General features: G+C 44.4%; 1 protein-coding gene across 4 annotated transcripts in view; it reads right to left on the bottom strand.

The window, feature by feature from the left end:
- Window positions 1-7,127, bottom strand: part of FOXJ3 (forkhead box J3) — a 161,579-nt gene extending 154,452 nt beyond the window's left edge. For 2 of the 4 annotated variants that reach the window (XM_017873230.1, XM_017873235.1), the window contains exon 1: window positions 6,331-6,538. The gene's annotated coding sequence lies outside the window, so the exon portion shown is untranslated. Of the gene's footprint in view, window positions 1-6,330; window positions 6,539-6,880 lie in introns of those variants that run through there. The other 2 variants (XM_017873231.1, XM_017873232.1) reach the window with 2 other exon arrangements.
- Window positions 7,128-12,381: the final 5,254 nt, after the last annotated feature.

Here is a 12,381-nt window from a genome sequence, read left to right as displayed (position 1 = left end):
CTCGGCTCGCTGCAACCTCAGCCTCCCAGGTTCAAGCGATTCTCCTGCCTCAGCCTCCCAAATAGCTGGGATTACAGGCACCCCAACCATGCCCAGCTGATTTTTGTATTTTTAGTAGAGAAAGGGTTTCACTATGTGGACCAGGCTGGTCTCAAACTCCTGACCTCAAGTGATCCGCCTGCCTCGGCCTCCCAAGGTGCTAGGTTTACCGGCATGAGTCACCGCGCCAGGTCACCTTTCCTATATTTTATCTTGTTATAGTACTAAAGTTTGACACTGTATGAGTCTCGTTTCCTTTTTGTTTCATCTGTTTTGTCCTGATCCCACAGAAGAATAACAGTCATTTTGAAAGACATCACATTCTCAGGTTATCAGTTGATATACATGTCAAATAGAATGGCAGCCAAAGGTACCTAACTACAAAAGATTACTTAAAATAAGCAGAATGTCATTGTTATAAATGTAAAAACAACATCTGGTTCCATATAACAAAGCTATTTCCATATCCCAACAGATGGCCCACAGTAATAATGCTCTGCTGATCTGGTTATAACAAATTCTATTAAATCAAAAATCCTGTACAGCAGATGCCTTTTCCAATTTCAGAGTAAGTCAATCTCTTTAACCAAAACACTATGCTTTGGTTCTTATTTGTGCACTAAAATCACGTTACACCAATTAAGATGGTCAAATTTTGTGACAGTTGTTATAAAATGCCACTGTTTTCTGGGTTTTGGAGTGGAAGAGGTAAAGAGTAACTCCCTCCAGGACTGAAAGGCTAACTGTTCAAAATGGAAAACAAAAATTCACAGTTAAAGGAAGGCTGAGGAGAGAGGTAAAAGTGAGCTTTAGCTGTCTCGAGCCAAGGTTTCTGAATAGTGGCAATGTGGAAAGCTACGTGACTAACAAAGCCAACAGTGAAGATCAGTGAAAATAATGTAATTTCTGAGCTGAGAAGCTTTAAGCAGGGTCAAACAAAAAAATGTCTAAACAACATGTATCTTTGTACGCTATAGTGTTAAGTCCCCTTTTAACAGAAAAGTGGATGTGATGTCAACTTAAAATTGCTATTTAACTGTTTCCCCAACTACATTCAAAATCAAATCTTCATATTCTGGTCATGCCCTTACTTGAAATATTATCCTCTATTAATTCATAACACAGTAAACAGAACAGTGTAGTGATTAACAGCCACGGAGTTCTGAAAATAGACTGCAAGAGTTCAAATCCTGGCTCTTTCCATTTCAAGCTATGTTCCCTTAGTCAAATTACTTAACCTCTCTGTGCCCATTTCCTCGCCTGTAAAACTACCATCTTTATAAAATTTACAACTAAAATAAATTTATAAAATCTACAATACGTTTATAAAATATATTCATAAAATTTATAAAACATTAAGGGTTTTAAGATATGGATAATGAATGCAGAGTACTTAGAACACTTTTAGGCCTATAGTAAGGCCTCAAAAAATGTTAGCTATTATTATCATTATCATCACATGAACTCCATGAAAGTTCTGAAAGAAAAGAAATATGAAATGATTTGTCTAAAACGCAGAACAAACAAGTGGCAGAATCCAGGGGGAAAAAATCTTCATTTTAAGTCTGGAAGAAAATCAGTGGGCTGAGTACAGTGGCTCACGCCTGTAACCCTAGCATTTTGGGAGGCCACGGTTAGCGGATCACTTGAGTCCAGGAGTTCACGACCAGCCTGGGCAACATAGCGAAATCACTTCTCTACAAAAAATACAAAAATTAGCAGAGCATGGTAGCGCACATCTGTAGTCCCAGCTACTTGGGGGGGGCTGAGGTGTGAGGATCACTGGGGCCCAGGAGGTTGAGGCTACAATGAGCCATGATCACGCCATTCCCTCCAGCCTGGGCAAGAGTGAGACCTTGTCTCAAAAAAAAAAAAAAAAAAAGTGATTCTTTGAGTAAATACATTTTCCAGTCCCTCTAAGTCTCCAGGAGATTACATGAGAATGCTTTAAGTTAAAACAGCAGCATAGAGTAGTGGAAACAGCACAGATATGAACTAAGAAGACCCACTTGCTCCACCAATTACTTAGGTGTACAACCCTAAGCAGGTCACCTAAACTTCAAATTGCTCATCTTAAGATGTTCTGACTTTATCACAGGGTTGTTGAGATCAAATGAGAGAATGTATGAGAAAATGTATATAAACCAATAAAACACTATATGAATGTTCAAGGGCCATGTCTTATTCATCTTTATATCCCCAATGCCTAGCAAAATGCATGGCAGAGGTTATAATCTAAAAGGCGGCCATGTGAGGGGTTGGCAGGGCGAAGATTCAATGAAAATGGGGAGGAGTTTAAAAGAATTAACAAACTTTGCCAGGCGCGGTGGCTCACATCTGTAGTCCCAGCACTTTGGGAGGCTGAGGCAGGCGGACCACTTGAGGTCAGGAGTTCAAGACCGGCCAGGCCAACATGGTGAAACCTCGTCTCTACTAAAAATGCAGAAATTAGCCAGGGATGGTGGTGCATGCCTGTAATCCCAGCTACTGGGGAGGGTGAGGTAGGAGAATCGCTTGAACCTGAGAGGCAGAGATTGCAGTGAGCCAAGATGGCACCACTACGCTCCACTCTGCGCAACAGAGAGAAACTCCATCTAAAATAATAATAATAATAATAATAAAAGAATAAGAAACTCAAATGCCCATCAACTAAAGCAATAGATATCAACATAGTATACCCATACAGCAGAATAATATTTGGCAATAAAAAGGAATGAAATACTGAACATGCTACGTGGATGAGCCTTGAAACATATGCTAAGTGAAAGAAGTCAGACATAAAAGACCTTATGCTGTATGAAATGCCCACAACAGGCATTTAGAATTATCAACATCTCTACAAGATGTTAGGTACATTAGTGGCTGCCTGGAGGTGGGGGTATGGGGAGTGACTGCCGATGGGTACAAGGCTTCTTTTTGAAATGCTATCCTAAAATGACTGTGGTGACGGTTGCACAACTCTGTGAATACACTAAAAACCACTGACTTGTATACTTTAAATGCGTGAATGAAATGGTATGTGAATTATATTTCAAGAAAGCTGGTTTTTTTTTTTTTTAAGAGTAGTAAAAGTTTAAGGAGAGAAGCATTAAAGTATAAAATCACTGGCTTTGGAACATAAGTTTGTTTCTTTTTTAAAGGAAATACTAAGAATTACCATACCAGATCCTAATGTCTCTACAAATCCTGTGAAAAACAAACCTGGCATCTATTCTTACCCTTCCTTTCAAATTTCTCTCTAAGGTTACAAATTATCTCCTCTGGTTTCATTCAATTGTCTTTTCATTGTAGCCACTGTTTCTGAACTTCTACTCTGCATTTGAAACTGTCAAACCCCCCCTCTTGTAGAAAATCTTCCTTGGCTTCTGTGAAACTGATGCACTTTCTGGTTCTTCTCAGAATGCTATCAGCCTATTACAGGACCCAAAATTCCAAACCTCAAAGCTCTTTTTTCATTATACTACTATCCTCCCAACACACATCTACTGATGTGTTTTACCACCATCTATATTCCTGGTCAGTGCAAAATCTACCTTTCATCTAACTGTTCATTGTATACGGAAATAATTACATGCATAAGGTTAAGTAACTTGCCCAAAGTCCCTTCTGATTTTAGTACCTTATTATGAAGATTTAATGAAGTAAACACATGTAAGGTGCTTAGAACTACATCTGCCATACAGTAAGTAAACGTTAGCTATTGTTTTTTTCCCTACAACTACTATCTTATAACACACCCTCATCATCTTATTCCTAAAATTCTCCATGAGCATTCTAATCAGTCTCTCCACTCTCAGGACACTCAACTGATACAAAAACCTTCCTCAGGAACAAGATGCACCATCTTACTCTCATTCTTTAGAATCCATTGTGGTACCGTATCAAACTAAACCCTCTACCTTGAAAGATCCTCCACCAATACCTCCTCACCAATCCTAAACTCATTTATTATTCTTTACCAACACAGATGATCTAACAGTCAAGCTCCTTGATATCATTTGTACACTGCCACTTCTCCCACTTTGCACAGGCCCCTTCGCTCTCCTGAAATACATCTCTTCCCCTCTGGAAATTTGTATCTTTCTCAAATGTCACTTACACTTTTGACTTTGGTTGTACTGTTATCCCAAGGAGAAGTCCAATGCAGTTTGGTAATTCCGAATGATGTACGTTTCCCCAACAGAAAAAACAACTCTGTTCTTTCGATATAAGTTGAAGCTTTCCAAGAGACCACATATCTTATCTGTCTCTTCATATAGACTACTTCACACATAGATAACATGGAACTTTACAGAAGTACACAAATGCTGACTTACTTAAAAAAAAAAAAAAGCCTCTGTATGTATCAGAACAACATTCTCTATTTTCCACTGACCCACCCATACGTAGCATAATGAAAGCAGACAGAATCTAAAATCTATATTTAAATATTTTCATTCTACATAGAACGAAAGGGAATATACAAACTGTACCAGATAAAAGTGAAAAAAAGTCAAAAATATACTCAAAGAATGTACAATGTGAAAAACAAAGTGAGAATTCAGGCCACTTTGGAATCTAGTAAGTGACTTCGAAACACTAAGATTTTCTATTTTACCCAAACTAATGAACAAAAAAGAGCCAAAATAAACAAGTTCTAGCCTCATCCAAAAAAAAATCTGATGAAAGCATGAGAAACTTCCCAGCTTTGTCCTCAGCAGCACAAAACCAAGAAGATTCACCTCAATTCTGAGACACAAAAGCAAAAAGAGAAATCCTCCTATTTAAGAAACTAAAACATTTAATCACATCTATATAATATATGCCACTCAGAAAAAGAGAGGAGTTACTGCTTTTCTTTAAATATTTGCTAGGGAACAGGGGGAATAGGTTTCTCTCACTGTTACTGCGGGAACAATCTGTGGTCTCAATAGAGCCAAACAGAAGATGAAAACCCTAATCTGGAAGGGACATTAAGAAAAAAACTACTCAAAACATGTTTCAAACCAGTTTCAAAAAAGAGAGTGCAATGGGTTACTCAACAGAGTAAGAGGAAAAGTGAAGTAAAAGAGCTTCTACAAAATAAGTGACTAGGTGAAACTAGTGCTGCCTTGTGAGAAAAAGAGCTATGCATATAACGCTCCTATGACATCACGCTTTTTCACTGGGAAACAAAACGGAGGAAAACAAACACAAATAAATCTCAGAAAAGACCAAAAGGTGCCCACCAATCTCTAACTCCTTCAGGAATTACAGTGAATGGCTCTTAACTCACTCAGGAATCCAACTAGGGACAACACAGACGTGGAATGCACCAACACGGAATAGTAAAACCTTTGCTCACCAGACACACAAAAGGTAAAATAGAGAAATGAAAACTATATACCTGAATGCATCCGTAGCAAGCGCTTATTCTCTATGATTAACCAACAGAGAAAAGAATAAGAGCAGCAAATGGAAGAGGAGAAAAAATGTTAATGAAACTAAGCCCTGCTATGTCCCCTACTGGCCTCAATTTCAGAGTACAACTCTTCATTCTTCATCTAACCAACAGTCGGCCTCGGCAAAGCAAACTGACCCTAACACCTTCCATGCTACCCGGAAGAAATCACAGAGGAAAAACCATCCCGTTAACCTCCCTCCTCACCAGCTGCAAAAATGGAGCTGGGAGGGGGGGCGGGAGACACTCTACCACGTGGGCAGGATGCAACACACACAGGACAGCAACACGTCCGCATGGAACGTCTGCCTTTGCCCTAATCCCAGCAAAGGACACAGACACAGGATGGACGGGAACGCAGGCACCCTCGCAAAGGCCTCCTCACCCCAAAGGGCCACCCTGAGGCGTGAGGTACAGCCCGCCCGGCCGGCAGAAAAGCGCCCCCAAGCTTGAAAGGAAGAAGCCGCAGACTGCCGGGTCCGGGGGCTAGCCCGGGCCAGGGGACAGGTCATGGATGGAAGGAGACGGTCGCTGCCCTCGGACTAGGCGCCCCCGGGATCCACGGCTGGTTCCCCGGGGCCCCGCCTGGGGGAGGGGCGGGAAACGCGGAGCCGCTGCTTCCCGGCTGAGGGGCAGCAGCAGCTGAAGAGAAGCGCCGCGGGGGAGGGAGGGACCCAGCCCTCAGCGCCAGCCAGGCCCCAGCCCGGGCCCAGGCCCCCTGCCCCGCCCGCCGCCCACCACACAGCGCGGCTGCAACTAGAAGAGAGAGGGCGTCTCGAGGAGGGCAGCCCCTGCCTCCGCCCCGGGAGATGCCCCAGCCCCGCCTCCTCGCCCGCCGCCCAGGCCCGGCCGCCCCGGTGGCGGGCACTTACCTCAGGCTGCGCAGGCCGGGACGGCCCGGCCGAGCCCCCGGCCGCTGCGTGCGTCTCCGCCCCCCGGGAAAGGTCCCAACGGTGCCTAGTGCGAGCGGCCGAGGCCCCGAGCAGCGCCGAGAGCGGCGGCGGCAGCAGGAGCAGCCAACATCCGGGGCCGCGCACCCGGAACTACTTCCCGACCCACATCCCCCTCCCGCCCTCGCCGCCACCTCCTCCTGCGTCGCCGCTGCGCCGCCGGGCCGGCGTCAGCGGCGTCAAGTCCCTACGCGGCCTCGGCCGCTTCGACGCACGCGGGATCCCTCCGCTGGGACAAGTAGTGCCCTGAGACTCCCGGGGCTATGCCTCGCCTCAGCGGGTGTCATCCAGCGGCCCGCAGTTCCGAGCGACTTGGGGTCCTTGTGCCTCGGAGTGGCGTCTGGGGAGCAAGGGCAGCGGAAGCAACCCCGCAGTTGAGGACAGTAGGGATCGGTGGCTTTGGACCCTGCCCGCGGAGACCTGGGGCCCCATGCCCCGAAGAAATGGTGCCCCCCAACCTCCGCCACCTCACCGAAGCGCCCGGCACCTTAGCCGCCTCTCCAGGAAACCGGACGCCTTTTCTGGCACACCGTGGATTCCGGGACCCCCAACAAAGGCGCCTTGGACCTTCAGGACACCCCTCCTTTCAGAACTTCTTGAGCCCCAGGTGCTAGACTCATGTCTGCCGAGGCCTTTCCCGTGCCTGGTCTTACTTTCTTTCTTAAAGGAGTTGGAACTCTAAAGGCCCTTCTGACTCTCAAGGTAGCTACCCAGGTTATGGTCCTACTATCAGTAGGTGGAGCGTTTAGAAGGGTAGTTTGGTCGACTAGTGAACTTTGGAATTTACTTCTACGTCAGTCTTCACTGATTCTTTCTCTAAACTATTAGCACTGATAATCTGCCCTATAATTTCACACTTAATTACATTCCAGTGTAGTATTTGCTGTTGCTTCATTCGCGTTAGTCATGTATTCCCCTGCAGCACCAAACACGCTTTTGAACTCACATTGGGTGGCTCAATATTTGGAGACTTAGATATTTGTTAGATGAATACTGGGCTGATTGGATGAGAGGAAAAGGAGAGGCATGAGTGAATTGGCCCTGGGTACTTTTTTGACATAGCCTCAAAGGGTTTAGATAAACTCCAGCAGATCTGAGCACACAATTCCTTCAGTAACCATTGAACACTTGCCATTTGGTCAAGCATTTCTAGGCACTGGAGATTCAAAGTACTCACATATTCCTTTTGTTTATAAGACTAGCAAGATTCTGAAGGTTCATGTACTCATTTACTCAACAAATATTTGCCAATCACTGCTAAGGTTACCAGACACTATTTTAGTGCTTGGGATGTATCGGTAAACAGAAGAGAGAGAGAAAACAAGTACCCTTCCCTCTTGGAGCTTTCTTTCTAATATAGGGAGAAAGATGATAAACGTAAGAAAATTATGTAATATGTTAGCAGGCATTGGGTGCTATGGGGGAAAAAAATACACTAGGATAAGGGGTATGAGGAAAACTGGAGGAAGGGGGTTTGCAATTTTTTTTTTTTTTTTTTTCAGAGGGAATCCTGCTCCCTCGCCCAGGCTGGAGCACAGTGGCACGATCTGGGCTCACTGCAAACTCCGGGTTCAAGTGATTCTCCTGCCTCATCCTCCTTAGTAACTGGATCACAGACAGGCGCTACCACGCCCGGCTAATTTTTGTATTTTTAGTAGAGGTGGGGTTTCAACATGTTGGCCAGGCTGGTCACGAAACTCCCGAACTCAAGTGATCCGCCCTCCTCGGCCTCCCAAAGTGCTGGGATTACAAGCGTGAGCCACCACGCCTGGCCTGCAATTTTGAATAGAGCCGTCAGCATGGGCCTCATTTATAAAATGACTTTAAATCGGAGACCTGAAAGAGCTGAGGGAGACAGCCATGCAGTTGTCTGGGGAAGAGTGTCCTTGGTGAAACGCCCTGAGACAAAAGCCTGGGGAAGTGTTAGAAATAATGAGGAGGCCAGGACGGTTAGAGCAGTGAGCAAATGGGAGCGGAATGAGGAGATAAGATCAGAGAGAGGGATCTCGAGTAGGGAGCTGTAAGAATCTTGGCTGAAACAGAACCACTGCTGGGCTTTGAACAGAGGAATGATAGGATCTGACTTGCGCTTTCAAAACATCACTCTGGTCAGATCACTGTGGCCGCCGCGCTAAGAGCAGACCTAAGAGGACAATGGTGGAAGCCAGAGGCTCCGTTACCCAGGTACAGAAGGATGGCTTGAACTAGATGGTAGCAGAGTAAGATGGATAAGATGCAGTCTCAGCCGGGCACAGTGGCGTTTGACTGTAATCCCAGTTATTAAGGAGGCTGAGGCAGGAGGATAGGAGCACTTGAGCCCAGGAGTTCAAGTGCAGCCTAGGCAACACAGCAAGCCCCCATCTCTAAACAATAAGTGTACAGTCTGTCTACAGTCTCGCATCACTTTGGGAGGCAGAGGCGGGAGGATTGCTTGAGCACAAGAATTCAAGAACAGCCTAGGCAACATGGGGAGACTCTGTCTCTACAAAAATAAAAAAAATTAGCCAGCAGGGTGGTGTGCACCCATGGTCCCAGCTATGTGGGAGGCTGAGATGGGAGGATCCCTTGGGCCCAAGAGGTCAAGGCTGCAGTGAGTTGTGATTGCACCACTGCACTCCAGCCTGGGTAACAGAACGAGACGCTGTCTTTTAAAAAAAAGAGAGAGAGAGAGTAGACTTTGCTCCAAGTCTGGAGCTTTTGTTTATTTTTTTCTTTATAAAAATTTTTTAACTTTATAGAAATGGGATCTCACTATGTTGCTCAGACTTCTGTTGAGCTCCTGTTTAGCACCATCTCTTACAAGTGTTGGGCAGCTCTGCTCCTCTCACTTGTCTGGGATTCTGAGGTTCTTCCCTAAAGTGCTCATCCTGAGCTAATATGAGGATAGGGCTGGAGAGAGAACAGAGGTGGTTAGCTGCCAGATTGAGGTGGGAAGATGGGGATCAGCAGCCTTTGGGAAGGAAAGAAGTATGAGTCCCAGGGTGTTAAAAGGTGGAGGGGCAATAAAATTTATTACATATGGGATTCATGCTAAATGAGTAGATTTTAGCTTCTCTTGCCACAATAAAAAAAAAAAGGATAACTGTGTGAGATGATGGCTCTGTTAATTTGCTTCACTATAGTGACCTTTTGACTATCCCATAACATCATGTGGTATACCTTAAATATATACAACAACATGTGTTTAATTTTTTTTTTTTTTTTTTTTTTTTTTTTGAGATGGAGTTTCGCTCTGTCACCCAGCCTGGAGTGCAGTGGCGCGATCTCGGCTCACTGCAAGCTCCGCCTCCCGGGTTCACGCCATTCTCCTGCCTCGGCCTCCCGAGTAGCTGGGACTACAGGCGTCCACCACTACGCCCAGCTAATTTTTTTGTATTTTCAGTAGAGACAGGGTTTCACCGTGTTAGCCAGGATGATCTCGATCTCCTGACCTCATGATCCGCCTGTCTCGACCTCCCAAAGTGCTGGGATTACAAGCGTGAGCCACTGTGCCTGGCCTAAATTTTTTTAAGATTAAAAAAAGGGTGGAGGAGTATCCCTCCTCAAAAAATAAAAAAGAATAAAGCAGGCTGGGCACGGTGGCTAATGCTTGTAATCCCAGCACTTTGGGAGGCCAATGTGGGAGGATCACTTTAGCTCATGAGGTTGAGACCAACCTGGGCAACAAAGTGACACCCTGACTCTAAGAAAAATAAAAAAAACTAGAATGGTTATAGCAGCCCGGGGAATTCTGGAACATTGTGAGGAAGAAAAGCTTAAAGCCTAGATTGAGAGGGCAGACCTAAATTCAAGTCTAATGTTCCATAGCTTGCTTACTTTGTGCCTACATCCAGTTATTTGGTTTCTCTTAGCCTCTGTTTCCCTGCCTATAATAAGGAAACAATAATCATAGCTACCTAGCAAAAGAGACCATGCACAGGCTGCCAAAAATAAAGGTCCCCGAGACAGCTGTTATTATTATTCATAAGATCCCAGTGTCAGCACAGAAAAGAGTATAGTAGTTCACTGTCTTGCTAGATGGGAGTAGACTAGAAGGGAGGGTGCAGAGCAGGGGAGCCTTCAAAGAGGAGATATTATCCAGCTCAAGGGACAGACCCTTAAAAGACACAGATTGCCCAGGGGAATAAAGTAGTGGTTTTATTGTTTTGTATTGTTTGCGATCTTTTCCTAGCTTCATCTGAATTCTGAATTTTCTGAAAGGAACACAGCCCAGAGCTGGGCTGCAATAGCCCTACAAAAACCTTGATTGGACACTGGCAGTGCTTCAACAGCAGAGTGTTCAACACTTCACATGACCCAGACACTTAGATAAATGAGCCTTTACCTGATCCTTTTCTCCCTCTGTATTTATTGTAAGAGAAAATTAGAAAATGAGAAATGAATTTAAAATGAGCCAAGACTTGCAAGAGGGAGAGAGAAAAACACGAGAGAGCCCCTCCTATTATTCCTAGCCCGGGAAAAGCATTCCGGATTCCTTGGGTATCTTTATGTAATATTTTATAATTCTTGAATTAGGTTTTTTAAAAGGCTATACATAGGCCATCTGAAAGGTCTCAGCACTACTGACTGCTATTTAAGGAAAATGCTTGGGCGTTGGTCACTATGCACACTTACATAGCATTCAGTAATCATTTAGCAAGCGCCTACTCTATGCCAGGTGTTGTACTAAATACCAAGGAGTCAGAATAAAAGAGAAGCAGACATGTACACAGTTAATCCCAATGCAGTTTGGTAGAAATTTATACTTGTGCCATGGAAACAGAAAAGAAGCAAGGCTTAATTCTGTCAGATTGGATGAGGTGGAGGGTGAGGCACAGTCACTGGGGCCAAACAAAGCTTCACCCTTAAAAGGTAAAGTTAAGGCTAAATTGTAATAAATGAGTACAAATTTGCCATGCAGAGATGGAGGCAAGACTGGGAGTAGAGCAAAACAATTGGGGGCAGAGAATAGCTTGTGCAAAGTCAGAGGTTGGGTAGATAAAAGTAGAGGCCACAGAAGTGATAGTCTTATAAGTAGTCATTAAATATTAGTGCCTGATGGGAATAACTAACTCATGCAGCTAGACCACATCACTCTGTGTAAATCAGCATTGAGTTCTTGTCCTCCGGTAGCTTGGTGTTGACTTCAGATTGTATCAGTAAGGCCAAATGTGATCCTTTCCAAAGACTCCTCTACTTAATCATTATTAGTAAAAAGGAGTAGCTTAGATTATTTTTTCCCGGTAGAAGGCATTAGCCTAAAATACATTTTTTTTTCCCTAGGCTGTCAATGAATTTGCACTAGTGCATTCATAGCAATCTGCCGTCCCCCACCTGCAACCCATCTCCATGTTCCTTGTAACCACCTGGTTCAAACCTTGGTTTACCTCCACTCTTAGAATCAGCCGAGCTAATTAAAAGCACAGTGAAAGACACAAAGGCACCAAGACAGCTGAGCAAACATTAACAAATGCGTAGAGTAAATAACGTACTTGTATTATGTGTACGCAATGGTGCACATGAAACTTGGGTGGCACTAGGAAGGGTGAGTCAGAGGATGTTCAAACAGAGTAGGATCAAGGGAAATCTCTCTGCCAGTTAGTTAGCAATATCTTTTGGGTTGATAGAAAGGAACCTGGTTAGCAGGAAAAAGTAGCCAAGGTTTGCAGCCCCAAGGAGCCTGAAACTCTGGTACAAATTTGGTAGTAAGAAACAATTGTTTAAAGTTGTAAAGATACTGGCTTACTTCATGCCTAATGAGCTAAATAAGAACCATCAAGAAACCCCAGTGCTGGATGGAGTTTGGGGGTGGGGGAATACTTAACATTTAGTGTTCTTTGTGTGAGTAGCAACACGATAGGCCCTTTGCGTCTGTTTGGTTTTTTAAATCCTTACAGTAAAACTACAAAGTGGTCATCATGTAAATGAAGAGGAAACAGAGGCTCAGTAGTTTGTCAGAGGCAGGATTTGAAGCCAGAATTGTCTGATCCTAAG

This window comes from Rhinopithecus bieti, unplaced genomic scaffold (genome assembly GCF_001698545.2).
Source record: "Rhinopithecus bieti isolate Rb0 unplaced genomic scaffold, ASM169854v2 scaffold_6907, whole genome shotgun sequence".
Lineage (NCBI taxonomy): Eukaryota > Metazoa > Chordata > Mammalia > Primates > Cercopithecidae > Rhinopithecus > Rhinopithecus bieti.
This window is presented reverse-complemented; position numbering and strand designations above follow the sequence as displayed.